Here is a 10162-nt window from a genome sequence, read left to right as displayed (position 1 = left end):
GCAACTGACCCAAGGAGGAAACCCAGGGGGAGAGGCTGGGAGCTGTGGATTTCCAGTGCTTTAGTCACTTGAAAACAGCCCCATTTGGAATCTGAGGTGGCTGTACATTCAGCTGAGAAGTGAGGGGCTGAACACCACCATCAGAAAATGAATTATGTAAGTTCAGGTTCTTGTTGTCTAGCAACCCAACCCTTTTGACTTTTGCTTTTTAAATCCTTGCCTTACCTCAAAGAGCATTTTCAGTTCATGCTGAAGGCCACATTCTTTCACTTACAAATTATATCAGAATAAAACTTGGTTTGATTGCTCAGAAGAGCCCTGTGGACCTTTCATTTACATGCATTAAATGTGATCTTGAAGATCTAGTCTACCCTGATATTTTACAGATAAGGAATTCTGTTCCAAAACCACTGCTCACAGTCACATAGCCAGTTCCCTGATAATCCAGGCCTAGAGTGGCTTCTCTCTTCTTCCATTGTCTTCTTTATATCATGTCTAGGGCCCGGTGCACAAAAATTCATGCATGGCAGAGGGGGTCCTTCAGCCCAGCCTGACCCTCTTCACAGTCTGTGAGCTCTCACAGGATGTCCTTGAAATATCAGGGACTACTTTATAAAGTATATGATTGTCTAATCACTATGCTGTACACTTGTAATACAAAATAATACTGAATGTAAATTGTAATTGAAAAATAAAATAATTTTTTTAAAGATAACAATGAAGGATTCTGTGGTTTCCTGCTCTGGTGCTCTTGGCTGTGCCTGGAGGGGTCAGGGAAAAGAAGGTTACTCTGATATTATCTTAGATGCAAAAAAACAACTGACCATATCACTTAAGGATTGACTTTTGAAAAGAAAGCCGCAAGCTTAGGACATGACTACCCTCCATGACCTGCTTTTAGTTAGGAATTTTTATGTTCAGGCTATAGTATGTGGTTATTTCACTCTCTGAATTTGTAAGGCCATCATGTAGGCTTCCCCTAAAGTTTCAGATTTAATATATGGCTCCTTTTTGGTCCACAACCTGATGAATTTATACCAGACATCTAATCTGGATATTTAAATTAAGATTTCCACATTTTTTAGAATCACTTGTTTTGGACTTATACAAAGCTTTAAACTAAGGAATTGGCAAGCAATGCCTTTTTTTTTGTCTCCAGGGAAGATCTTAAGCAGGCACAGTCATCCCTCCTTCCATCTCTCCTTTTTTCCTTTCTTTCTTTTTGCCATTTTTCAAATATTTGTAGACCCTATATTTTGGGCCTAGCATTATGTTTTGTTCTGAGAATCAAATGATGAATAAGGGAAATGGAGAAGGCCCGTGGGACAGACTAATTCATTGGTGTTGACCAGAAAATCCCAGATTGATTGCTTTAGATTATATTTCTGGGAAAGGTTGAAATAGCAAGTAGGCCAGGTATTAAATCTAGACTTAGTATCAAGGGATTTAGCACACGTAATGCAAATTTTAGGCCTGTGGTTTCCTCTTTAGCAATTCACAGCCTTCAGAAGGCATCAACTCTGCTGACACCTGGATTTCAGACTTCAACTCTCCAGAACTGTGAAACAATACATTTCTTTTGTTAAAGCTCCCCAGTTTCTGGTATTTTGTTATGAAAGCTCCTGCAAGCTCTGCAAACTAATACAGAAGTATTTTTAAATGACAGCATTCGTGATAGTTAATTCTGTGTGTCAACTTGACTGGATTAAGGAATGCACAGATATCTGGCTATTCATTCTTTCTTGCTGCGTCTGGAGTGTTCTTTTGAGTGAGATTGGAATCTGAATCAGTGGACTCAGGAAAGCATACTGCCTTCCCCAAGGTTAACAGGCATCAACCAATTCACTGAGGGCCTGAATCAAACATCAGATAGAGGAGGGAGGAAGTCACCCTGTTGTCTTTCTGATGGTTTGCTTGAGCTGATGTGGTAGATATACAGACATGAGCAGAACAAGGATGATGGGCCAGGTACAGAAGGTCACAAGGGTAGAAAGCCTTGGGTGCCTAGCAAAGGACAATTATAAGGTGGATCTCATCCCCAGGGGGACCTTTCCTCTCTTAGAATATCAACTGTCATGTTTTTTGGACCCCCTTGACCTTTCATATCTCTGGCCATTCTATTTAGACTCCCTGATCTTTCCTCCCTAGAGATAACATCTAGGCCTCAGTTATATTTTAGGTCCAGGCCCAGAAAAGCAGGAAAACCAGACAAGTTACACCATGGCTGACCTCAGGACCAACTGCATTGAATAATGACTGCCAGGATTCTTGTTTCGACATTAGGAAGAGTTCAGCAATCTGGAGGCTGTGTGTACTGAAGTAAGAGTCCAGAGATGAAAGGTAATTTTGAAAGGCACTGAGGGTCAGAGGAGCCTGGCTGAAGAAACCAAGTTCTCCTTGTCTCAGGACCCCTTGCTTTTTATTAACACAATTTGTCCTAAGACAAGGTGGAGATATACACTTCAAAGGCCAGGGTTAGTCTATAAGAGTCCATTGTCAGGTTGGGGAATAGCTTAAGGCTGTTCAGGTGTTGATGCCTTGAACAATCAATTTAATGAATTCTTTTCAGGTTTGTGGAAATGCCTTTAGCCATTCCAGCAGGCAATAACATATGTGAGTTGAGTCCCCAAGTTCCATCAACCTTTTGATGAAACTTTTGCAATTATGACTTGCTGGAACTGGCTTTTGGCAAATGACCCCCTGCCCCGGTGCCAGCCAGTCAACCAGGTGGAAACCACCATCCTGAAAAGATATACCTGGGAAGTTTCTGATATTTTATTGAGATCTTCCCCTGGGACTTCTAAAATCTCCACCCTTAAAATCCTTAGGACAGAGGACCCATCTTGCTCTCCCTTTTGGAAGCACATCTGCACCTTTTCCTTTCCTTCCCATGTCCCCTCCCCATCTCCCCAGGTGAGTCACCTTTATCTTCCTCACTTATAAGATTCAAGAGCTCTTCCTTTGCCCTATAACTTATTTTCTCAGTCCATTTCTTCTACCAATTACTTCTCCTACCTCCATGGTTTTCTAAATAAATGTGCTTTGTGGTTTGAGACTTGGCTCTGAATTCTTTCCTAGCCAGAACTCCAATCCTGACATTGCTGAACCCAGGTCTGGTATGACCCCACTAGTCTAACACTTGGAGCTGTGCTGGCCATCAGCAATACTGAGACATCAGTTTCTTCTGCCGTTGAGATGGTATTTACCCCCTCTCTGACCCTGGTTCTCGAGCCTTTGGACTTGGACTAGAAATAGACCACCTGCTGTTTTCCTGGGTCTCCAGTTGGCTACAGGCAGATAGTATCCTCCTCTGTAATCACATGAGCCAATTCTTTATAATAAATCTCATAATAAATCTCCATATACACGTATGTGCTTCTGTTTCTCTGGAGAACCCTAATCATATTGGTCACAGAATGGGGACACTTTCTGATTATTCACTGTCATGTCTCTGAGCATAGTTACTTAGCATATTAGAAGGACTTAACAAGTGTTTCTTCAATGGCACTACTAAACACTGTGCATTTTGAAGGTTAGAATCAATATTATAACTCAGAGTTTTTGACTCTGAAAGGGCAGGGCGGGGCGAGGATGAGCTCCCAACTCCGCCCCGTAGGGCGGAGTTATCCCTAGCCCTCAAAACCCCTGGACTGGGAGAAATTCGCTCTCTTCCACCATGCTGCCGGCATGAGTGGGAGGAGCCCATTGCTAGCATGGTACAGGCTCTTTTGTTTATTGCATCGGACTCGGCTCCCTGGTGGTCCTTGGGGATCACGAAGTCTGGGCATAACAACTCCTAGTTCAGAGATCTTTCCAATACATCAAAAGGATAAATAACATTGTATATTTCAATGCCCTTCAGCATGGCTGTTAGGTTTTTATTTTGGCCAATGACTATTTGAAGTACATGGAAATCTTCTCTGGCTATGGAAAATTTTATATCTTATTTTATTGAATAGATTCTAAAAGCTGCACCACAGAATAGAGCATTCAGAGTGTATCTCCATGAGATAAAAGCAACTAATTAGATATGCAATAAAGAATCTTATTGTTTGGTATTTATGATAGCAAAGAAGTTGGAAGGATTTATTATTTAATAGCATACATTATCTGGTATTGTTTGAGAATCCCAAATAGCTTGGTTTCTGCCAAAAACATTGTTAAAGCTGTGTGTGTGTGTGTGTGTGTGTGTGTGTGTGTGTGTGTGTGTTTGATTTCAAATGTTCCTGTTATTCATTCAAAGTTTGTGGGCCCAGGGCTTCCAAAGACCAAAACTCAAAACATCAAAGAGTATGTGAAGGTTTATTGGTCAAGAAGGTGCTAATGGACAAAATAGGAGGAGACTTAGTATTACCTTAAATCCATCTTAACAAAGCAAGAGTTCAGGCTATTTTTTTTTTTTTTTTTTTTTTTTTTTTTTATGTTAACAGAAGGGGAAATGGGAGGAGCTGTTTTTGTAAAACTCAGCCTCAAGTAAATTCCTCTGATGATTTGCATGTGTGTGTGTAAGGCTAAGCAGAAGCTATTAGCCTAAAGGCCAAGGGAATAAAACAGGCTTGCACAAGGTACCAGTAGAGTCAGAGGTACTCAGCACTTTACTTTGTTAGATTCACATTTGGACTTTCATCCTTGACACTCTGTGTTTTGTTTTTGACCTGCATACTCCATTGGCGGGCAATGTCTCCTTAAAAGCTATGGGAAGAGAAACTTTATAGGTAAAGAAGAAAAAAACTATCTAACAACAAAATGTGTTAACTAGGTCCCATATTTCACACTGACTTATCTATACTAATAATAGAGGAATATGAAAATTATCCAGGATGCAGTCACAGTAAGGACCAAACAGCAGGCAACCAGCTGGCAGGGGGGCAATTGGAGGTGATCAGGCTGGCAGGGGGAGGGCAATGAGGGGCAACCAGGCCAGCAGGGGGCGCAATAAGGGATGACCAGGCCAGCAGGTGGGGAACAGTTGGAGGCAACCAGGCCAGTGTGGGGGCAGTTAGGGGCGACCAGATTGGCAGGGTGGGAAGTAAAAATGATCAGGCTGGTGGGGTTGGGGGGAGTCAGTAAGGGTGACCAGGCTGGCAAGGGGAGGCAGTTAGGGTGACTAGGATGGCAGAGGGAGGCAGTTGGGGGCAATCAGGCCAGCAGGGGAGGGCAGTAAGGAGCAATAAGGCTGGCAGGGGGGACAGTTGGGGGTGACCTGGCTGGCAGGGAGGGGGGCAGTTAGGGGTGATCGGCCAGCAGGCAGGTGAGACCCAGATTGTGAGAGGGATGTCCAACTGCCTGTTTAGGCCTATCCCCGAGGGGTCCCAAATTGGATAGGGTACAGGCTGGACTGAGGGGGACCCCCAATGCACAAATTTCTTGCACCATGCCTCTAGTCCTATAATAATAAAATGATCAATAAGTTCATCTTTTTTTATTATGGCTGGGAGACAGTAATATCTTGACTTCTAAATTTCTCTCCTCACATGTTTTTAATTAAGTGAAGAGATAGCAAATTGGGAAGGAAAAGTGACTAAAGTGTGGATTAAAAACCTCTTAGGAAAGAGACTCTTAAAGTCACTTTAATCAAGAATAATAATATTCATATGAAACTACAATTTTCAGAGAAAATGCTTTTTAGATGGTATTAATACAGAAATCAAAATTATGAAAAATAATAGAATGTTAATTATCTGAACCCAAGACCCTAATCTAATCTCACTTCTGAATCCTCCTTGTGTTAAGGCACATGTGTCAAACACAAGGCCCGTGGGCCAAATCCGTCCCGCCAGGCCTTGCAATGTGGCCCGCAACGCGCTGTCATCACTGCACTCTGCTGCGTTTCCATCACAATGACAGTTTATGACTATTCAGTAAACCATTCGGCCGCGATTTAGGCTGGATTTTAGATTTTGGCCCCTTCTCTGATTGAGTTCGACACCCCTATGTTAAGGGGAAAGGGCATGTAATAAGAATAGAGCTACAGTTGTCTGAAGATTATTTACCTTACTAATAATAGGTGAGAAGTTTTCTTATAGAACCTGGAAACTGGAGGATAAAACAGGCCTGTAAAAGACCAGACACCACAGGGCCTAGATGGGCCCATTATTCAAAGAAAAGAAAAACATTTTGAGAAAACAGACCGATGACACATTTTGATTTGGTTGCTGCACCCAAACATTGTCCCTGCCCCCCTCCTGGAGTTTTCCTCTGGAAAACTGACCACTCTCATGTCTCAGGAATGGGCTGTTTGTAACATCATAGAACCGCCTTGTTTTCAGACCTTGAGCTCATGAAGGCTGGACTGCAGACCCTCCCCTCCCCTGTCCATGTGAGATTTGTGGCTCACAGCTGCATGTAGCTATCTTCTCCCTTGTGTGTGTATAACCAGCCAACTGGCAAGGGGCTCAGAGCAGACCTTTGTGGGTAGCCTGATGCTCTCCCATTCTGCAGGCAGTATTGGAGTAAATGTTCATCTCTGCTTCACTGGCGGGAGTAGTGGCAGGCAGCAGGGACCCAATGTTTGTCAGATTATACTTGTATCCTCCTGGCCTGCCCAGCGGGGCTGCTTGCTGCCTGGTATGGACTCTATGCACTAAGCCATGGCCCAGGCATGTTGCTATGTACACTCAATAATTCTTCGATGGAGATGTTATTATTAAGTGAGGACACAGAGGTTGAGAGAGGTTAGGTTACATGTCCAGGTCACACAGCTAGCAGGAGTCAGGGACTTAAGCAATGTAATTTACAGCCTGGCCTCCTCCCCACTAGGTATCCTGCCTCTCTGCAGGAGGCCCTGCTTCCTGTGGTCTCTGCTGGATACTCTCCACTTTCCCTCCTGACTCTCCAAATCTTATTCTTCCTTCAATGTCCACCTCCACCAGGAAACCTTCTCAGATTACAAGGGCCACACTATCTTGCTTTGAGTTTCAATTGAATTTTTAATAATATAGTTTTATTTTTGTCTTAATTGGTTCATGGATACCACTCTCTTTACTTTAAGCGTGTTTCTATTTTAAACTCTAAAAAGCAAGGGCTCTGCATATACTTATTTGGTTCCCCCATAGGCCTAAACACAATGCTATTTACATATAGGGCTCAATACACATTTCTTGACTAAATTGGAGTCACCAGCATGTTCTAGATCAGGATGAAAAGGAATTTCCCTCACAAACACCAAAAATAACATCAAAGGACCTATGCTGGACTATGTAAGAAATTAAGGATGGTAGAGGAACTTGCCCTTTCTATCTTTTAAGCCTAATGTTTAGAAACTGGCACAAGTTTAATTTTAATCCACATTACTGAGCTGGTTGCCATGCAAATAATAAAAGAATAGAAGCTTCTATTTTGTGGGCAGGGGTCATATACCAGGTGTTTTGTATCAATCTCTTCATAACATCATACTGACTCACTAAGTTTTGTTAGTGATAAAGAAATGAACATTTAGGAAAGCAATTTGTCTAAATCAAACAATCAATAAGTTACTAATGCAGAGTTGTGAATTGTTATCTGTTGCACTTGAATCTCATGCCCATTCTTTTCTAGTTCTCCCAGCTGTCATTTATTTGGATTTAGCTAAGTTCTTGGTTTTTAGCCTGCTTGATAAACTACTTGACATTTCTGATCTCAGTTTTCTCTTTTATAAAGATGGCATTCATAGTTGACATGACTGTTTATTTAGGAAATCTCAAAGAATATGGAAAAAAGCTATTGAGCTGATTAGGTCACTGGATTGCAAACATGCAATGAGGACATTAAAACAGTAATTTTTCCAAAACAACTAACAGAAATCAATTGTTCTTATAAATAAGACTGACTTAACTAGTTAAAGCATCAAATTTTGCTGTAAAAGCAACAGATATTATGGAATACACACAAGTACACACACACACACACACACACATGCATAAAACCAAACTGTAAGTGTTAAGCTCTGTGGGAGAAGGACCACATAATTTAAGTATTCTCTGGTCATATTTGACATTCTGGTCATAGCAAAGTGATAAACCCTGAGCTGTTTTCGTTTTGTTTCATTTGGCTATAAAAGATGTAAAAATAGTAAAAATGCTAGCAGAAATTAAGGACTTCTGGTCTAGGTATGCGCCTGGGTTGCATGTTGGATTCCTGGTAGGGGGCATGCAGCAGGCAACTGATGTTTCTCTCTCATCGATGCTTACTCTCCCTCTCCTTTACTCGCTTTCTTTCTTTCTTTCTTTCTTTCTTTCTTTCTTTCTTTCTTTCTTTCTTTTTTTAAAAATATATTTTATTGATTTTTTACAGAGAGGAAGAGAGAGGGATAGAGAGTTAGAAACATCGATGAGAGAGAAACATCGATCAGCTGCCTCCTGCACACCTCATACTGGGGATGTACCTGCAACCAAGGTACATGCCCTTGACCGGAATCTAACCTGGGACCCTTTAGTCTGCAGGCCAACGCTCTATCCATTGAGCTAAACTGGTTTCAGCCTTTACTAGCTTTTTCTCTGAAAAAAAAAATTTTTTTTTTTTTAAAGGAGGAGAAGGTAGAGGAAGAGGAGGAGGAAGCTTGGGTAAAGTGAAGGCATGATTGCTATGCTTTGAAAAAGTGCCATGTCAGAGGACATGTGGGAACAGGAGTAAGATTCTAGGCTTTAGCCCGAGAGAGACGTGCTTCCCAGCTAAGAGACACTAAGCCAGCTGCTAGCCTTTGTGACCCTATTTCTTCATCCATACGGGAGGATCCCACGTACTACTTTGGTGCATGAGATGATTAAATGACATGTGGCCACGAGGAAGGATTGAGAAGTCTTGATGGGAGAAAGCTTTCTCAAGATTAATTAAAACCAAGTGATTCTGCAAAAAATAAGGCGGGTTGATGGAGTAACAGAGACATGGCCAACTGACACACTATGTGACAAAGCAAGCAGTAAGGTCCAGTAGACAGGTATAAAACTGTTCACTGTAAAATCCTTTCAATTTTTCTTTATGTTTAGTTTTCTATATACAAGGTTGGGGAGAAATCTAAAGGCTTTCCTATACAGGGAGTGGCCTTGGGAGTCCAGATATTACTGCTTTTATAAAAATGTTAAGCGACTATATAGATTTTGAGATGTTTTTTCTACCATCAGAGAACCCTCTGGGACCCGATGGCAAGTAGCCAGCAGACATCAGATGGATTCTTCTTTTATAAACCAATTCATTGAGGTACAATTTACATGCCATAAAATAAATAAAATGACTGGAGTTTTGACCACATCTCTGACTACTGTGCTGTAGATAGGCTGAATTGGGGCAAGGGTGTGTGCGGGGACACCCATGACTGAGCTTATTGCTATAACCAGGCTAGAGATGACGCTGGCTTGGGCTGTGGTGGCTGCCATGAAAGAGGTTGGAAGTGGCTGCTTGTGGACATACTTTGGAGAAAGTGGAAGACCTGGTTGTAGGGCAAATGGACAGATTGATAGGTACATTAGTAGAAAATAGACAAATGCTCTGGATGTGCCCCACCATCCCTTTATACAGACCTTGGTTATATTTTATGACAATTCAGCTTTCACAGAGGGAAACCTTCTGCTGGGTGGCCCCTGTCAGCTAACTGCTTTCTGAATGGTTATGGATGTGTCTACACTCTGGAACATTGCTCTTGCTTTGTGAGTCACCATATGCATCTGTCTGATTGCCTGGGAAGCTGTCTCTGTATACACTGCCTTTATCATATTTTGGTAGCTCTGCTTTGCTTTGGGAGCTCTTTTTGGCTAGTTAATATCATATATGTATTTTTTTTGTTTTGTCTTACTTTTTTTTTAATAACTAAAATGTTATTGGGGCATAATTTACATAAGCCAAATGCACAAAAGCTTAAGCGAAAAGTTTCATTTGTATACCTGTGAAATCTATACCCATAATTCAAGAAAGTTCCCCCAGGCCTCTCTCCAGTCAATCTCTCCTATCCCTGTCCCACCCAACCTGTGTTTTGATTTCTGTCACCTGATTTAGTTTGGCCTCTTCTTCAACTTCATGTAAGGAAATTGTTACTGTGAATTCCTAAGTTTCTGGTCTGTTTCATTCAACATAATATGTTTGAGACTGTGTCAGTAGTTTGTTCCCTGGATGAATACAGCATAATTTGTTCGTTAATTCACTACTTAATAGACATTTGGGTTGCTTCCATTTTGAGGCCATTATGATTAAA

Source organism: Pipistrellus kuhlii, unplaced genomic scaffold, assembly GCF_014108245.1.
Source record: "Pipistrellus kuhlii isolate mPipKuh1 unplaced genomic scaffold, mPipKuh1.p scaffold_m20_p_5, whole genome shotgun sequence".
In the NCBI taxonomy this organism is placed as follows: domain Eukaryota; kingdom Metazoa; phylum Chordata; class Mammalia; order Chiroptera; family Vespertilionidae; genus Pipistrellus; species Pipistrellus kuhlii.
Note: the sequence above shows the minus strand (reverse complement) of the source record.